A 20593-nucleotide genomic window follows, 5' to 3' on the forward strand; every position below is an offset into this window, starting at 1 on the left:
GAGCACATCTTTACAGAGATTATCAATGGAAAAATTCAAAATTAGTTCAAATTGAAGCTATAGAAATGTAACAAATATTGACAAACTCTCATACTTGTCACTAAATTTTTTTCAGATATCACTAAATGGTGGAGAAATTGTCACCAATGTGTCGCCAGGCCTAGTAATTTCTAAACCATTCTCTACCATTCTGATTCGAACAACGTTATTTTTTGGTGTTTAAAAATTAGATGAGAAGTGCAATCACACACACACACAACAGTTTGAGGCATTTTCAGTGGGTTAACATAATGGAGTTGTTTTCTTCAGTCAAAAGTATTACTTTTTAGTCACTGAAATTGATAGAATGAGTAAAAATAACAACATGGTCTCAGAAAATACTTTCATTTTCCCAACAGTTATTTTTAAATTTGTTTTTTAATGTCCGATTTTGAAAACAATGCGTGGTCTTTATGAAGTCACAAATGATGTCCTTTGGCGCATTTTTCACTGCGTTTCCACGTTATGGTAATCAAGAAGCGAATTAAAATTGCGCTCTACGCTTGCTATCAACCATATCGTTGCCAATACACGTGAGTAAAGATGCGGATTAAATATTTTGAGCTGTGAATGGCAACACAAAATGGCATTTCATCATTTCTGACGTCACACGACAGAAGCGTAAACAATGAAAGCGCACCGATTTAAGTAATTTTTTAAAAATATCAAACATAAACAAATTATTTAAAACATGGTTAGATGTTATGTTTTTAAGCATGCTCTTTCAGAAAAAAATACTTTTAAAATTTTGAAAAACGACCCCATTATCAGTGTTGTAGTGCTTTTAATTTTTTTCCCATAACTCCAGAATGTGAAAGAAAATTTTTTAACTAAATCATTGTTGTTTTCGTGTTTTGTGTTGACATTGGAGGGGGAGGGGAAGGGATTCTCCAGAAACAGAGCTGAATTCTACTCAAAACAGTTGTATAAAATTTTTAACACTGATGCATTTAAAAAATATACGTCACTTATTGGTTGTTATAAACGATATTTCGATGAAAAATAATGTCAAATACGAAACAAATTGTCAAATACAAACTGCTTCCCTTTAAATTTATTGAATCAATCTACTTCTTATTTAAGATGTTGTTTAAAATGTCTGAAATCGTTCAAGTATAGACATTTTGTTTCTTTTTATAGGATTAACGAAATTCCATCCCTTTTGAATTTCGCTTGCATGGTTGTCACCTAAGGGTAAGTAAGAAATTTAAACTTTTTTATGTGATGTAATTGGATGTTCTGCTTTATCGTAGAATGTTTGAGAATAATACTGCATGGTTGCAGTTAAGAATTAATTAGGGACAATGTGTTTTATGGAAACAGGTTTTCTGGGTATTTTTTTTCTAAAAGAATGACATTTATGAATATATCAGTTCTGTGTGAGCAATGTCTTTTCGTGTACAGAATAGAATATAATCTAAAAATGTTGCTACGTCTGTTTCATGCATAATGATTTAAAATGCTACAATTGAAGGAAGGAAAATCAGAACTTTTTTTTAACCAAACTTTTCCGTTTCCAAAAACAAATAGTAATAAAAAGCTATTTTTGTTGTTGCTGTTGTCGTGTCATGGTAAATCATCACATCTAAGATATGTGGTGCATTGTTTCGAGAGGTTAGACTTCTTTATTAACATACAAGACAAAATAATAAATATATACAGCACAAATAGGAAATAATACCCAGGGCTCCGGTAGGAATCGAACTCACGACCTCCGGCATTCAAAGCAAAGCTTCTACTTCAGAGTCACAAAGACCCCAACTTATTTTTGTTCGTTAAAGTTAACAAAATTAATTTCAAAACTTAACTTCAGAAAGCAAAGATTTGATTTCGGGCTTTCGAAACTTTTCAAATAATAAATTAGGTTTTCGAATTCTTCCTTGATTCTAGTTGTGAGTTTAAACTCGGTTTTAAAAGCTTTTGTTTACCACATGCTTGTTTTTCTTTATATTTAAGAAAGAATTATGGAAGCATAAGTACACTTGACGCATTAATCAATGTGTGAATAAATAATTCTTCTTTTCAACATTGACCAAAAATTTCAGAAGATTTTTTTTAATATTAAATTGACACCTTACATTAATGGTAAAAGCAGTCGAAGAGTGGAGAAACAATTAAGTCAGATATAGCTATCACGTGCGTATCACCTTTTAAATCGCGACAATCTTATGATTGGACCACTTTTGCTTAGACAACTCTATACCATCGTGTTTTATATTTATATCTACATTTTTACTTCCTTTTACAAAAAAGGAAGTATTGTATTCGCGAAAAAATTTTCACTCAAAAATCGCCCTTAATTTCCATTTTGCTCACCCCCAAATGAATGTTGAGATTTTTTTTCGATTCGACCACATGCGGAAAAGTGCCTAAGAATGTATAGACACGCGAAATATCCATTTTGACCATCACCGAGGTAATTACAACGACTTTTCTCGTGACGTCTGTATGTATGTGCGTATGTGTGTATGTGCGTATGTGCGTATGTGCGTATGTGCGTATGTATCTCGCATAACTCAAAAATGGTATGTCCTAGAAAGTTGAAATTTGGTACATAGACTCGTAGTGGGGTCTAGTTGTGCACCTCCTATTTTGGTTGCATTCGGGTGTTTCTAAAGGGGTCTTTTGCACTTTTTTGGGGGGAAATCATTGTTAATTTCGATGCAAACTCAAGTGGTGTTATAATTTGGCGGTCACTTGGCGATATATCGCCAGTCTTTTGGTTGCCAAGTTTTGTCGCCAACTTGGCGAAAAATTTGGCGATTTTTTTTTTTTTTTTTAAATCTGCTTTCAATGTGGCCATTGCTAGTGATATTTAAAGAGTTAGAGAGAGAATCCCATTAAAATTGCAATAATAGGGAAATAGCATTAAATTGGTGTAAAAGGAAGTCATGTGATGCACACATCAGCTCGTTATCAATAACTTATTAAGAAACTTGATGAGGGTAGGTTAACCTACCTCCGTTTTGTTATGTCCCTATATTTCTCTAAAATTAAGTTACAAAAGAAAATAAAAAGTTAAATTTCTTTTTTACCGTTACGGTCTGTGGACGAAGCGCTTTTTCTTGTTGGAACAGCCCCTTTGAGGTTTGATTGGGATCTTTGTTCTTTCTTCGTACCGCACCTATAAATTCTATGACAAATCGCTCTCAACGTAATAGAAGATATTATGTTTTTCAGCTCAAATCGGTTGACATTGTCCAAACATCAAAATATACGGAATATTGTTATTCTGAAGATAGATCCGCAATCGATATCCACATATACTTTCTGATATTTATATCAGTAAGGCGGAGTCGCAGATATCTATTGAAAATATATCTGCATATCAGTGACAGTACAAAACGATTTACTTCCATTTAAAAAAAATTGCCAAAGTTTTCCCCATTCCTGCAAAATTTGAAGATGCCTGCAGAATTACTAAATTATTGAAACTTCAAATAGTGACAAACCTATGATTTGACCACTTTTGCTTAGATAACGCTACATTATCGTGTTTATAATATTTTTAGCTAAATTTTATGCATAACTTACGAGGAAACTCGATCAGGATAGGTCAACATAAGTCGGATCTTAGACCATGAACAAAAAGAAGATTCATGTGACGAAACAGAAGGTTCATCATATTATTTCTTTTTTATTCTATAACAGTGGTGCACACCCTTTTCTTACTAAATAGCCGTGCCTCACATTAAGAAGAATCTTGCGAGCCAGAACGCAAATATAACATTTCAAAATATTTAAAAAAAATTCTCAATAGCGTAAGAAAATGGAAAAGGAGGGGAAAATTACACCAAAAAAAAAAAAAAAAAAGGCTTTTAGCATTACTTGACACGAAGTTATTATCTATTTTCAAGAAGCCTATTTTTGAAAATTCGAGCTTAAGTTTGTAACATTGGGATTAATTGCCGATATACCCAAGGGCGTGCACGGGGTGGGGGGAGCTGAGAGATCTGTTGGCTCGGGCCTAAGCCAGAAGGGGGCCCGAGAATTTTAAAATGCAACGTGAAATATATGTAGGAACGAAGGCGTAAACAATATGGAGGGGGTCCGTCATTTGTGACGGGACCCAAAATTTCTGTCTACGCCCCTGATGTATCTAAATAACAAGATGCTTATTTCTGAAAATTTGGCTCTAAATATTAACTTGATGCCTAATTACCTGTATCTAGGAAACCTAAATAACAACATAAAGAGAAGGTTCGGCAGCGGTTAAATGGAGAAGAAGTTGGATGGCCTTCTACTCGGCACTGAGATTTTCGGGTTGTAATAGAGCAAAACATCGAGCCACACGGTTTAGTGTAGCGGGCAGCATATGGTTCACAGGCAGTAATTTGGGGAAGTTGGCTGTTCAAGATTTTTTTTTTTTAAGTCTCTGAATTTTGTTCATAAAATAGTTGCAAAACTTGTATTTGTATCTTGTTTTTATTCTTTTTATTATTATTTTTTTTTTTTGTAGCGAATTTATATTAGACTAGCAAAAATACCCGGCGTTGCCCGGGTCAGTAATAATTATGAGAAACAATCCTTACTTGCATTTGTTTTCTGTTATAAGTGAAAGAATTTAAAACACATTTTTTGACGTGATTAAAAATCTAGCTTCTTCCTTACTTATAAAACTAAAATAGAAATACTTACTAAGAACAAAATAGTATTGACTTAGAAACGAAAGCACGATATTTAAGCATATAAAAATTTCCAAAATATGAAATTAATCTCCTCATGTTTGAAAAGCTTTATCTGTTAATATTTTTTTTAGCATGGAGTCTAAAACCTTCTCTGTATGGCTATTGAAGTACGAAGCGTTTAAAGAAATGTAGCCGCCCGTAATTCCCTTAACATTTGCTTTAGTTATTTTGGGAAATTTCAATCATTGTGGGCTCTTGGTGCGATTTTACCAAATTTGCAGGAATCGCTTTGGGATACCTTCGATAATGCTCCCCCTACTTTCCTTTCTTTGTAAAACGATATGTTACTAATTTTCGTTACTGAGATACTTCTAGTCACCGTAACATGGAGCTAAACATTTTCATCCAAAATGTCTCCAAAATGAGTAGTAAAATTTGGCGATTGTTTGAAAATGTGCAAAAAGAAAAATTTATGGAAGTTTTTGTGCTCTTTAATGGATTTGCCTAATTTAGTTTATGGTGGATTATTTTACATCTTGAGAAAAGTTTTAAAGATTCTTTCTATGGCGATATTTTGTTTACATGGTAAAAGCTGAGAAACATTGGCTTCAAAAACAGCGACAGTTGAAAAAATTGCCAAATGTATTCGCATAAGCTACTGAAATCTTTGCAAAGAGTTTGGCGAGATTTCTACTGGTAGATTGGATAATGAGTAAGTGTCTGATCAGCACAAATAATAAAAACAGAACAATAATTTCATTAAAGTTCCATTTAAATGGAAAATAATCAGCCAACTCCATTTATTATCAGCCAATCTTGTGAAAAAACGTTACTTTAAGATTTGACTTGAGAAAAGCCTCGAACAGTCACATGAAAAGCAAAAATTTTGAACAGTAAAACAATTCTAACTATCAACTGGGAGTTGAGATGATACTCTAAATAATGAATTGGGTTGAGGAAAGCCTTCGAACATGGAAAAAAAAAGCTCATAACTCGTTTTTCATACAACTTAGAACTTTTTAACAGATGCCATCTTCAGCAGAAAAATTAGCGCTTTCGATGGACACATAATTTTAATATGTGCAAGTATTTTTTCACCGTCATATTGGGGCACTTATGCGAAAATTTGGACTAATTAAAATAAAAAAGGAACTATCAATCGGATTTTTTTCGAACTGGTCTACAAACCTCCCCAGTACCGAAAAGAACAAACGGTGAAAGTTTCAGCCAAATCTGCCGGGTAGTTTCTGAGATCTTAGGGAACAAATTTACCAAACTCCATTTTTATATATATAGATATGAGGTATCTACAAGACATCAGGATGTGCCTCATATGCGGTGTACCCGCCGTTTTGCCGACACGAAATTTCCTTCTCCCTGTTTTTTAGTTTCAATCTTACCTTTGGAAAAATGTAAGTGGGTAGGAAATTTTAAATGTCGGCGAAACGGGGGGTAAACCTCATATGCACGTAATTTAATGGGGTTGTTTCCTTCAGTCAAAAGTAGTACTTTAGTCACTGAAATTGATAGAATAAGCAAAAAAAAAAAAAAATAATAATAATAACATGGATCCAAAAAATATTTTCATTTTCCCCAACAGTTATTTTTTAATTAATTTTCTTAAATGTCCGATTTTTCAAACAAGGCGTGGTCTTGATGACGTCACAAATGATGCTCTTTTGCGCATCTTTCTTCCGTGTTTCCACGTTATGATAATCAAGAAACGCATTAAAATTGCGCTCTACGCTTGCTATCAACCATACCGTTGCCAATACGGGTGAGTAAAGCTGCGAATTAAATATTATGCTCTGTGAATGGCAAAACTAAGTGGCATTTCATCATTTGTGATGTCATCGATGGAAGCATAGACAATGAAAGCACACTGATTTAAGTAATTTTTTTAAAAATATTAAACTTCATTAAAAAAAATTGTCAGATCTTATGTTTTTAAGCATGCTGTTTCAGAAAAAAAAAATGCTTTAAAATTTTGGAAACGACCTCATTGTTGAATCTAAGGAAAATGAAAGTTTTTGTTTTTTAATTTATAGTGTCCTGTTTTTTAAAATATTATTTATCATATCTTTTTGGTCATCAAAAATTCTTTTCGAAATCTATAGAAAAATTCATTGAACTGAAGGAAAAAAAAAAAAAAAGGAAAAACGACCTTTAAGCATTTGAAAAGAAAGTGACATAAAAGGTCACTTCATACGATTTATCATTGAGGTGAGTTATCCGTAGATAATAAACATTGATGTGCGAATTGGAATCCTTTTGTTGGATCGAGTTACAGCTTTGTCTTGCTTTGCGATAAAAGAACTTTGATGACATCTTTGTTTCTTGTGTGAAAGAGCTGCGATGCCGGCAAGTAACAACTTGAATGGAACAATGGCCGAACGGATTGCGTCGGTTCTCGAGGTTGATACCATATTCTTCGGGAAAGGTATCCTAGTGACATCAATAAAAGTGTAGCAATCATCCATCAGATATCGTCCATATGTGATTAAAAGCAAATGGAACGCGAAAGAAGTTGAAGAATGTTCAAAATATGAGCCTGATCTGAATATAAAAAAATAATAGTTTAAATACCTAAAAAAACGCCCTTTAGTAGCAAAATGAACTAAAAAGTTAAAAATTATCTTTGGATGACAAGTATATAAAGTAACTGACCAAACACTTATTTTTTACTGTAATAGAAAAAGAGCGTGGGGGGGGGGGCTGCCTATTTACATTTTTGCATGGATAACAAGTGGAAGAAATTTAAGATAACCGATAAGAAGCCTCTTACCCTTTTTTTTTATTACAGTAAAATTAAATGTTTGGGTAATTACTTTATATACTTGTCATCAAAAGATTATTTTTACCTTTTTAGTTCATTTTCAACAAAAGAGTTTTTTTAGTTTTTAAACTGTTATTTTATTTTCAAATAAGATTTAGATACTAAATATTGCTGACACTTGTAACTCTTAAATGAAATCTTTGTGCGTGTGTTCGATTTTTATAATGGAATGTATCTTAGTATTCTATTGCATTATTTGCATCAGACATTTTGAATGCTTTCTGGTAAATTCATGTGCGAACATTGTTACACTCCGCAGCTCTGATTTGTACGTTATTAAGTAATTCTAATAAGCCACTGGCTATTTGTCCAAAGGAAAGTTGGACTCACAGACATACCCACAAACATACACGTTAAGCTAATAAAAGCGTATTAATTAGAATAAAGTAATAACTTATCGTTAATAAATTAATTTGATTATAGAATATTGCATTGTCATCGGGTCTGAGGTTGCATTCCAAATTTCAAAAGAATCCGATCACAAAAAGTGGGCCAAAATATAGTTGCAAGATTATAAATTTAATTTCGGTGTGAACGGGATTAGAACGTACGCCCAATGATTCCCGGAGGTGGACGTCAGCGAAGACCCGCGCCTTAGACCGCTCGGCCACGAACTCTCATAAAGTGGTGGAATATACTAACAGTAATAAGCCACTAGCTCTTAGTCCAAAGGAGAGTTACTCACAAACATACAAGTGAAGCTAATAAAAGCGTGTTAAAAAAGGAAAACTACTGTTTTTTTAACTATAAATGCCCCCCCTCCTCCCCGACGTATTCTTAGGAAATACCGTTAATGCTGATTTTTGTATTTCCTTTGAGGCATAGTTGAGATAAACATTTTTTAGAGCTTGCCGTAAAAGAAATATCTTTCGAATTTCGCTCAAAGAAATTGAGTTCAATTTACTGTTGACTTCTTTTGGGGAATAACTATAGTTGGGGCAAACCTAAGCTGGCAGCATCGTAACGATGTGATTAAGATCGGCGTAGCCTTCACAGTGCTGCCAGGTTAGGTTTGCTCCAACCATAGTGCATTTCTTCAGTGAATATTTCTTAGCAAGTTCTAACCCCCCCCTTTTTTTTTAATCATGACTTTTGTTTCATGATACGTGATATGCGAGAGAAAAAGTGCGTGACCTCAGAATAGCCACGAAAATAATTTTTTATCGGGACTTCGATACTTATTTTGTATTTACCTCTGCACTCACAGTTATTGTTGCAGATGCATTTATCGACTATACAGGGTGTTCCGCTTTAACCTGCAAGACCTCTGTTTTTGCTACCGTTAATCCAGATGCATACTTCCAATTGCAAAAATGTTCAAAATGCAGAGTTAAGATATTGAAAACTTGAAGCAAAAATAGAAATGAGTCAGAAAATACAAAATTTAACCTTTTATACGGGTCCTATGTCCCCTAACTTATATTTGGAGAAATTAAACTCCATTGCAAAATATTACTGTCGCAAAAAACTTGACACTTGTGCGACCAAAACTCAAGGAGATATTTGAGTTTAACGTTTTAAGGGACCATACAAAAAGATGTGATTGGAACTTATAGCCCTTTCAGAGGAAAGTCAGGTTGTCGAAGTTATAAAACTAAGTATTTAAATTTTTCATTGCTATTTCAAAATAAATTCAAATGTTATGCCATGCTACGCAAAAACGCACTACAAAACCTCGAACAATTTGAAAAGTCACGCTATATGCACACATATAGTTTTAAACCCTTGTCAACTGCTATATTTTCCTCCAAAAGGTGGTATTGATGGCGAGTGTAAAGTGGTGTAAGTCACAAAACTCTGCGTTTTATAGCTCGGTGAATATTGGTCGTACTAATGTCAAAATTTTTCTGCTGGAATGATTTTTCAATGGGGAAAATTTCCCTAAATATATCTAAGGGGACCTATAAAGGGGGGGGGGGGGGTATAAAAAGTTATATTTTACATTTTTTGGCTCATTTTTATTTTTTCTTCAAATTTTCAACATCTTATAACTCTGCATCTGATTTTGAACATTTTTTCAATTGGAAGTATGCATCTGGGACTAACGGTTGCGAAAATAGAGGTCTTTTGCAGGTTAAAACGGAACACCCTGTATACTCTTTCTGTTATATCCTTTGTGGATTAGTCATTGCAAATAGCAAGTAATTGTGCTTTCTATTGACCTTAGGAATTATGCATTCTGTATCATCCAAGATTCAATTTGATACAGTTGTCGCTGTTTTCTTGAAACAACTTCATTTCATTACGAAGTTACAGCTATATTTAGCTTCTTGAGAATGTATATTTTTGATTACGCTGAGTGTATTGGTGAGCTGTATTAAAACGAAGTGCTGTATGCCATAAGAGTAAGAATTTCTAGGTTGTCGTCCGGCGAGGGAATACATTTCTACGAAACCTATCGAATTCTTACAAGAAAAACAATATGCTTAATATAAAAAACGCAAGGTTAACGTTGAATAAAATTACTTTTTTTTGAATTTCTTTTACGTTAAAATTATATACTGCATGTAAATAATGAAACCGTTACACACAGTATATTGAGATGCAGTGGCTCCCAAAAGTGTTCGCACACTTTGATATTTTTTTAGTAAAACCAAAATAACTCGAAACTGAATTCGAATATGAAGTCCAATATCTTTTTACATCATTCCTATGTCATTCTAAATACAACCCATTGGTTTTTTCAAAATATTGACGGATCTTCTTTTTGAAATTGGTCAGAAAACGAGGAAACAGAGAAATAACACGCCACAAAAGTTATCGTACACTCAAATATTTTCGAATAAATTCATGATTAAAATTATCAAATGTAGTTTTTTAGTTTTTTTGTATTGTGTTGACCCTTAAAAGTCATTTGGCTTTTTTTTTTTTTTTTTTTTTTGTTTATTTATTCCTTAATATTGTGCTGTAAAATTGCTGGTATTTGTAAAAAACCGCAAACACAATTTAAAATTTGAATTTTTTTCTCACAGTAGTGGTAAATTGGTTTGAAATGTCTCTAAATTAGTCAATTTATCTGTTTGTATAGTAAAGCGCTTGATAACATGCTTTTAAGAAAAGAATCGGACCGAAAACAAGGTAAGAAAAGGTCAACCGGCAAAGTTGACAAAACGTGATGAGAGATTTAAAGTTAAAAAATTTATGAAAAATACACATTTGAGTGCTGTAAAAGTTTCTGCAGAGTTAAATGAAACATTTTACATTTAATTTTCACCTAAAATTGTTCGCCAAGTTCTCTTATTAGCTGGATTAAATGGTACCTCTTCCCGCAGAATTTTTCTTGGTCCGTGCGAAAAACAGAAAACTTACTCTTTTCGCCGCAAAATCAATGATAAATAAGCTAAAAACGTTTTAGAATCACGTCTTACTTACAGATAAAAATTAATTTAACATTTTTGGTTAAATTGTTGTATAACTGAAGTAGAAGAAAAAATTAGGAACTTAATATTAAGAACTTCTTTGGATCAGTTAATCAGGACGGTGGAGGTGTTCTAGTGTGAGGGTGCATATCAGCATCAGGACTTGATAGTTTGTAATTTTTTGATGAAATAATGAATCATGCTGTTCCTTTAAATATTTTAAAAACCAATTTTGAACTCATAGCCAAAAATTTGGTTATTGGAAACAACTTTGTTTTTTTATCAAGATAACGATTAGAAGCACACGGTTTTCAACGTTTGCTTCTAGTAACTCGAAAATTGTCCTAAAGTTTAGGTAATACCACCTCAATCTCCAGATTTTAACTTAATGTAACGTATTTAGAGATATCTGTAGGCTAGATTACAGAAATAGGGCTTTAAAACGAAAATAGAGTTAGAAACAGTAAGACTCAAAGTGTGGTTGAACACTTACTCAGAAATTACGCAAAAAAAAAAAAAAAAGAGAGAGAGAGAGAGAAGAAGAAGGAAAAAAAAAAAGAAAAGAAAAAAAAAAGAATGAAATCTATTCCCAGACGTTTAAAAGGTGTTATGAATATTGTATGATATTCTACTAATTAATAACTTAATCAAAAGTTTGATCATTCAATAATATATAGACATTTTATAAAGTGTACGAAGACTTTTGTGAGATAAAATTTCCGGCACTTTTAGGTTTTTCATTTTTAAAAAATTAAGTTTTAATATTTTTTAAAAACTTTCCATGTAGTTTTGTTGAAAATGGATCATAGATCTTATAATTAAATACCTATTCCGAAATATTAATTCTAACCAATGGATTGGGGCATATTTTGTTGAAAGTCGTAGGTGTACGAAGATTTTTGGGAGCCACTGTACATTTTTTCTAGTAAGATATTTTTAGGAATTTCATTGAAGATAATTATTGCTCTGCGAAACTGGTTCCAAGGTTACTGTTTGAAAAGAATGAAATTTGTTGCAAAGTGTTTGAGGAGTGCTTTTCATGCTTCGTAATGTGCATGCATTCAAAAATTCTTCTGAACTTAAAGCAGAGCATTAACGACAATAAAAACTTGGAATTATTTGCTAAGAGTAGAATTTCTTCTTAGGCTGTCAAGAGTCAGACGTTTCGAGCAGGTGTACAATTCAGATAGCACTCTCTAATTCATTCATCAAAAAAGTAGACCGAATGAAAACGAATGTGTAGCTATTTTTTTACTGCATAGAAAATCAACACTTTTGGAAATTTTCACGCCAATAAAAAAAACTGAACCAATATTTGCCGGTTGCTTGCTGCAGATTTGTTATTATCCACGCCAAACGTGTGATTAGCACAGTAAAATGGCGTTTTTTTTTTCAATTATATTTTATTTCTATTTAATATAGCTTTCCCCTGAACGAAGTATCGCTTAAGAATACTGGAAAAACGCGCATCCGGATGATTTGGATTAAACATATTCTTTTCTTTTTCAATATTATCTTGGCGAGACATAATTTTTGGCACCATTTTTGTCTTTAAAACAAGTGTTTAAATTAACATTTCAATCAGAACACACACACACAGAGGCGAGCGGAGTGAAACGAAGATTTCTTTTTTTTTTTTAATCGTAAATGCAACCTTTTCCTTCTTTCAAAATTAGTTTTTATTTCTTTAAATCCTAACAAGAGCTTCGTATTACGCTATTTTCTTGGGCTAAGTGCTAAAAGTTTTCGTTTTTCTTTCGGAAAGATCCAATAGATAAAAGCCTCCAGAGAAGCTAGCTGAGTTAGAAGTGGGAAATTTCTTGTTGAGTGTTTAGCTAAGGCTGAAAGAAGGATTTAGTTGGACTTGGGGGAAAATCTTTATCTGCTTAAAGCGATGGGGTCCATTACGGTTTGTTTGATTTTGATCGGAGCTGGAACGGAGTGAGAGTTTAACGACGTCAAAGTTTTCTTTCTTACTTCCCATGTCTGATTGTTTCTGAACGTAATTGAGTTTTTTGATAAAAAAATATATATTTTTAAAGCGTATGCAAAAATATTAATATTACAAGAGTGTAGTCTGTTAAAAGTAAATACTACTCTTTAGAGGTTTTTGATTCAATCATTCGTATGATCGCTGTAAGAAACAAAAAGCTGTAAGTTCAATGCAATGACGATTTTAGGTAGCTGAAAAAGCGACTTTTATTCCACTTTAAGCGAGAAAAAAAAGGGTTGATATTTTTTATTTGAACTCTCGTTTATTAAAGAATGTAACCTTTTACAAATAGGACCATCTGTAAAAAGACAAAAAGTATAAATTTGAGGCAATATTAAAAGTAGCTAAAAAAGCCCAATGACTACGGAAAATCTTGAAAAGTTAAAATGGTTGAACGGATGATGTCCCTATACCAGAAATTAAATATCACAGTTGTCTCTTTGAAAACTCATTGCGGTCCTCGGAAACTTTCAAAAAGCAAAAATATGTTTAAAAATTCGCTTTGAATCATAATTGTGGCAAACCAAACCCGGCACCATTTTGAAGGCTAAGCAGATCCTAATCACAGTATTACCAGGACGCCAAGTTCGGTGTGCCCAACGATGTATATCACTAACAATTTTCAGAAATTATAACTTTTTCATTATTTTCAGATTCATCACCAGACAAATATTAATAACGTGAAAATGTCTTCATCCGCTATTAAAAAGGGGCGTAATCATGATTTCTTGTTTGTCCAGAGGGGCATAAACACCCTTTACACTGCCATGTCACGTTCGAGCCCAAAACTCTAAGTTTGTTCATGGTGGGGGGGGGGGGGCGGCATTCTTCAGTGTGACCCCCTAAAAATAATAGTCTATATCCGCCCCTGGACAGGATACATTTTTTATTAAAATAGCAACTGGACATAAACCATCCTGCGGAAAGCCTTGTTGTTGCATGAAGAATCCTAAAGAAAAGCATTTCCTCGTGAATGGAAGGCCCCTTTTTAGAGCAAATGAGAGTGGGCCAATATCACTAATAAAATACGTGAGCAGAAGATTCGATGCTTCTGCAAAGACTGGGATATTTCTAGTTAAAGACACCCATGAGAAATTGTGCGATAAAAGCAACCCTTGAAGAAGAAGAAGAAAAAAAGAAGAAAGTTGAGAACAGAAAATTTCGTTGGTCAATCTTATGTCCTGACAAGGTCTTAAAGATCTCTCCCCTCTTGGATAATAAAGATTTCCTCGCAGTGGCAGAAGCTGGACGATAAAAAGAAGGTTTTACCGCGAATTTTTTGGAACAGAAACGTGGCTTTAATCTTTAACGCTGGTCAGATATCTTGGATAATTATCCTTCCTTGAAAGTAAGTCGCCATTTCATTTTAATTATAATTTTTCTTCTGTCGAGAGCTACTTCCACTTTAAGTGATTTTATTCGTTTTCAAAGTTATGAGGATTATGTTGTATATTTAAGAGGCATTTGAAATGTTTTTCTTTCATAACACTAGTCAACACCAAACATGCATCCGGCTCAAAAATAGCTATTTCCAAAGTATTTTGCCCCGCTAAACACGAAAATCACCATAAAAAGTTGAGATTGGCTCTAGTTTTCAAGATACAGAGCCAACTAGAATAGTGAATTCTCACTAATGCTCTTTTTTCCTGGCAGATATAAACATACCCCGTGAGACTGTCTTCTAAACTTCGACCCCAGGTTGAGGTAGAAAATCTCTCTACATGAAGACCGAAATGGATATCAAGAAATTTAAATTGTGGGAAGAGAAATGTTCAAAATCAGTCTCTGGTAGATCTACCCATTTCTGCTTCCATCCATGCTCATTTTTCTGGGAATAATGAAGAACTTTGTGAAAGCTGTGAACAAAGACAGTTTTCCAATACCTTAGAGGGAAATTTCCAAGATATATTGAAGCTAAGGTTAAGGAGAGAGTTTTTAAGGGTCCTTCAAATGCGCGCAATTATGAAAATCACTGTTTTTGAGAGAAAAAAACTGCGTGGATAGAAAAAAGCACCCAGGAAGCCTTTACGGTTGTATTACAAGTATTTCTAAGCAACAGAGAAAACGAGAACTAAAAACATTTCATCAAACAGTCCTTACGAAAGTTATGTGACCATTGATGAATGATGTGTCTCTGAAACTCTATTTTGTTCTCTTCTTCGAGGATATTTTGTTTAAAAACTATAAAGCTATGCGCAGTGAGCATGGGGAAAGGTTTCACCAAGATATCTTAAGAATGGAACGCAGATATCAGAGTCATTGGACTGAGTTAATGCTCACTAAATGCTCTTGAACTATTACAAGAGATGGTCCTTCTTTGCCGTACAAAGAGCAATCCAAAATGAAGCGTTTACAGCAAAAAGCCAAAAACAACCACTGCTCTCCGAAAAATGAGAATTGTTTAATAAAACAGGACCTGTTTAATAACATTCATAGCACAGGATTTTTTTTTTTCTTTTTAACATTACCTTTAAATCAATGTTTGGTTGCTGTGCATTTTTCTCCAGTGAGCTTTTATGTATCTTGAAAACAAAAGGTAATATAAAAAAAAATCCACTAACATATTCGTTTTTCTCGATCCAAAATTAGTAGGAATCGACTGTTTAAAACCAGGATGCAGACAAGAAGTTCTGTTTTGCTGACTAGTGTAATTAGAAAAAAAAAAAGTAAGGGACTTCGTAAGGACCACCAAATTTGCCAGAGTACTCGTGTGAAGTAAGAAAAAAATTATAACCGCGGTATCAGTAAAACAACAATAAATAAAAAAACTATGTAGTAATATCAGTAATATCAATGATTCTAACCATTATTACTGTTAATTACTTTTTATTGTGAACAAGCAAGCTAAAATATGCATTTTAGGTATCGAGAGTTTTTTTGTTTTATTTACTAATTTATTTATTTTTTCACATTTTAACTAAAACTATCCCTCTCTTGAATATCAGTCAATTCTTCCTTAATCACGTAAAGGGTACCATTGACTGCAGAAAAACTAGGAACGGCATACGCAAGTGAACCAACATTGCCGGGAAATGTTCTTTATCGTCCTGCAATAAGTTTGATACTGAAGCGACGTACGCATTTCTTTACTTTTATTTGCGTTGTGACGTACATGAAGGATACAATCCTTAGGCATTGATAAATTTCATCAAATATTTTCAGGGGCGACGAGATGCCATGTCAGCCTAGTCAGAAGCTAGAGCCCCCGGCCCTCTGGAGGGCCCGACTCGGAGTCAGAGTAATATAAATGCTAGACGTTTTATGGGGTGAGGGGGTGAGGCGACCAAACTCAGAAGGGGCTCTCCTTAGCCCTCGGCGGCCCAATTGAATTTTTTATCAGTATTTCTATTTCCTTATTTGCTCTTGAACCATGACCATATGCATTTTTCCATTCCACACAAAATTTACGTAAATAAAAATAAAAACTTTTCCCCCTTGTTTATTCATCTTTTTAAGCTGCTTTTTAAAGGTGTAGTTAAATTCTCAAAACAGTTTTTTTGTTGATTTTTCAAAAATGGCTTAAAACTTGGTAACTGACCTACATTACTGCAACCGAAATGAGTTTCGATTTTTTACTTCCTTTTACAAAAAAGGAAGTATTGTATTCGCAAAAAAATTTTCACTCAAAAATCGACCTTAATTTCCATTTTGCTCATCCCCGAATGAATGTTGAGGTTTTTTTTTTTTTCGACTCGACTACACGCGGATAAGTGCCTAAGAACGATAGATACGCGAAATATCCGTTTTGACGATTCCCGAGTTAATTACAACGAGTTTTCTCGTGACGTCTGTATGTATGTGAGTATGTGCGGATGTATGTCGCATAAGTCAAGAACAGTATGTCCTAGAAAGTTGAAATTAGGTTCGTAGACTCCTAGTGGGGTCTAGTTGTGCACCACCTTTTTGGTTGCATTCGGGTGTTTCTAAAAGGTCTTTTGCCCCTTTTTGGGGGAAATTATTGTTAATTTCGATGTAAACGCAAGTGGTGTTATAATTTGGCGGACGAGACTGGCGATTTATCGCCAGTCTTTTGGTCGCCAACTTGGCAACAAATTTTACATTTCTTTTTTAAATCTGGTTTCATTTTGGCCACTGGTAAACCATTGAACCACATTAAAATTTTAAAATTGCCAATAATGGAAAAATGACATAAAATTGGAGTAAAAGGAAGTCATGTAAGCGCACATCAACTCGGTTTTTTTTTTTTTTTTTTTTTTTTTTTTTTTTAAGTCGGAGTTAAGAGATAGCATAGAATAATTACTCGTACTTTACATTGCAATTTGAGAAATATTCACAGGATTACGTAAGAAAATCTTTATTTGGAAAGATGCTACTTCTGTAGTGAAATGATGGTGTTTTGAGTGGAAGGTGTTTCAATTTTAGGGCAGACCAACTAGCAAATGAACTATCCCTCCCCCCATTGAAACAAGCATTTTTTACATTTTTATTTATTAATTATTATTTTTTTAATGTTTTGAAAGTTCTTTCTCAAATGAACTGGCAATAGCAATTCCCTCCCATACAATTCAAAAAATAAACTAATTAGAAAATGCCGTGTTCATTCATTGGGATGATGCACTTTCTTAAATTTCAACTCCGCGAAAAATTCGACGCAGAACCGTCACAGTTATCCCAATATTTCAGAAATAATTGCTCATACATCAATTAAAATACTTTTGTCATCATGCGCTGCTTTTAATGTTGTTATGAATTTTTGAAAATGAAATTGTTCTTACATGTTCATCTCCTGGTCGGTTTGCCCTATTTCGTCTTGTTTTTCTTCAGTCCCGAACAAAATAAATTGATATCTATAAAAAGAAAACCCTCACTAACTTGCTGAAATGATTTGCGTTAATGTTTGCAATGGTAACTATTATAAATTCGAATTACTCGAAAATGAATTGAACATTTTAATAAACAAAGTTCAATACAATAACAAATTTTAATAAAGCAAATAACTTAAATAATACTAATCAAGATAACAATTAAGTAATTAAAACTTATTTATTTTTTTGTTTTACTTTCTAAAGTAGTGTATGAAAGTTCGATGAGTTTTAATTAACTTTATTTTGGAATAGTTTCCAAAATTTCGAAGCAACAGTAGTTTCTCAATTTATTAAAAATTAGTATTTTTTATATAGTTTTTGATACACTGCAATTTTTTTCTTTCTCGGTTCAAAGCTTTCACTTGCGAATCTGAGTTCATTAGGCAATTTCCTGGCATCCCTTTTCAAAAACAAGTCTTTATGCATAGATAATGAAAAGCACCATTTTTAATTATTTCACGTGAAATACTTTTTGATCTTATTATTAATAGTTTTTCATTTCATTCCCCACCATTATTATCTTCGTAATGAAACTCATTTTCTTTTTGTTATTTTTTATCTTTTTTTCGTAAAAGCATCATACATTTTGAAGTGAATTAAAAATCAGTGAATTTTTTTTTCGAGTATTTACATTTAAAAATATTTGAATAGACTTTTTCAGAAACGTTTCATGGCGTTATATTTGACAAAAAAAAAAAGAAAAAAAAAAAAAGCATCCCTAGCTTTTTGCAAATCGATATCAAATAGATCTTTTCTTTTGATGTGTTAGTTTCTTTTTTATTCCTCTATCCATAAAACGAAAAACCTTTGAAGAATTGCATTTATTTTCACCGAAGCGAGTATTTGATCATAGAGTAGATATGCCATAAGACAATAGCTTCAGACGTTATTTCTAAGGTTTGAATTCAATAAAATGCCACTGTTTAAAAATATTCAACAGTTTTTACATTAAATCTAAGGCTTTTTTATTTGTTGCAAATAACAATAAAATATATTCACAAAGAAGTTTTATTGTGAACTCAAATATTTCAAACCTTCACTACACGTATTTTAACGCGTAAAATGAAGCACTGAAGCCAGTTTTTGTTTTTTAATTTTATTTTATTAAAGTCAGAGAGGAGCAATTCCTAATCCAACCCCCCCCCCCCCCCGTTATGGCATACGCTCCTTATATCAAATTCCTAGCAAGAAAAAAACCGTGGCGGCAAATTTGGCGTTTTTTTAAAAAAAATCTGGTGGTTTCAATTTGGCCATTGTTGGTGATATTTAGAGAGTAAACTATTAACTCACATTTAAAATGCCAATATTAGGGAAATGACATTAAATTGGAGTAAAAGGAAGTCATGTGATGCACACATTAGCTCCTTTGTACTGCAATAGCTGAACTTTTTTCAAGTGTAATCGGATGTGTTGTAATTGTAGAGCTCGTTACATGAGCAAACGAGCTGATGTGAGCATCACATGACTTCCTTTTACACCGATTTAATGTTATTTCCCCATAATTGCAATTTTAATGTGATTCAATAGTTAACTCTCTAAATACCACCAACAGTGGCGAAATTGAAACCAGATTAATAAACAAAAATCACCAAATTTGTCTCCAAGTTGGCGATAAAACTTGGCGACCAAAAGACTGGCGATATATCGCCAAGTGTTCGCCAAATTATAACACCACTTAAGTTTGCATCGAAATAAACAATGATTTCCCCCCCAAAAAGGTGCAAAAGACCCCTTTAAAAACACCCGAATGCAACCAAAAGGAGAGGTGCACAACCAGACCCTACTAGGAGTCTACGTACCAAATTTCAACTTTCTAGGACATACCGTTTTTGAGTTATGCGACATACATACGTACATACAGACGTAACGAGAAAACTCGTTGTAATTAACTCGGGAAACGTCCAAATGGATATTTCGGGCGTCTAAACGTTCTTAGGTATATATCCATGTGTGGTTGGGTCAAAAAAAAAAAAAAAAAAAAAAAAAATACTCAACATTCATTCGGGGGTGAGCAAAATGGAAATTAAGTTCGATTTTTGCGTGAAACTTTTTTCGCGAATACAATATTTCCTTTTTACTTCCTTTTACAAAAAAAGAAGTATTGTATTCGCAAAAAAATTTTCATCCAAAAATCGGCCTTAATTTCCCTTTTGCTCACCCCCAAATGAATGTTGAGTTTTTTTTCAACCCGACCACACGTGGATATGCGCCTAGGAACGTACAGTCACCCGAAATATCCATTTTGACGATCCCCGAGTTAATTACAACGAGTTTTCTCGTGACGTCTGTATGTACGTATGTATGTGTGTATGTATGTCGCATAACTCAAGAACGGAATGTCCTAGAATGTTAAAATTTGGTACGTAGACTCCTAGTGTTGTCTAGTTGTGCACCTTTTTTTTGGTTGCATTCGTATGCTCCAAAAGGGGTCTTTTGCCCTTTTTTGGGGGGGGGGGGAGGAATTCATTGTTACTTTCGATGTAAACTCAAGTGCATGGTGTTTTAATTTGGCAGACACTTGGCGACATGTCGCCAACCCTTTGGTCGCCAAGTTCTGTCGCCAACTTGGCGAAAAATTTGGCGATTTTTTAAAAAAATTATTTATTTATTTAGTTTTTAAAATCTGGTTTCAATTTGGCCACTGGTGGTGATATATATATATATATATATATATATATATATATATATATATATATATAGAGAGAGAGAGAGAGAGAGAGAGAGAGAGAGAGAGAGAGAGAGTAAACTATTGAATCATATTAAAACTGCCAATAATAAGAAAATGACATTAAATTGGAGTAAAAGGAAATCATGTGATGCACACATCAGCTCGTTTGTAAAAGGAAGTAAAAAGGAAAAAAGGATTTGACTCATCTCTTTTTTTAATAGCTATATTGGGTTGCTTATTATGA

General features: G+C 33.4%; 1 long non-coding RNA gene across 1 annotated transcript in view; it reads left to right on the forward strand.

Annotated features, from left to right (window-relative positions):
- Positions 1–20593, forward strand: part of LOC129233814 (uncharacterized) — a 91338-nt gene that overhangs the window by 33876 nt on the left and 36869 nt on the right. The window contains exon 2 of the long non-coding RNA XR_008581492.1: positions 1180–1233. This is a non-coding gene — a long non-coding RNA (uncharacterized LOC129233814). The remainder of the gene's footprint in view (positions 1–1179; positions 1234–20593) is intronic.

This window comes from Uloborus diversus, chromosome 1 (assembly GCF_026930045.1).
Source record: "Uloborus diversus isolate 005 chromosome 1, Udiv.v.3.1, whole genome shotgun sequence".
Lineage (NCBI taxonomy): Eukaryota > Metazoa > Arthropoda > Arachnida > Araneae > Uloboridae > Uloborus > Uloborus diversus.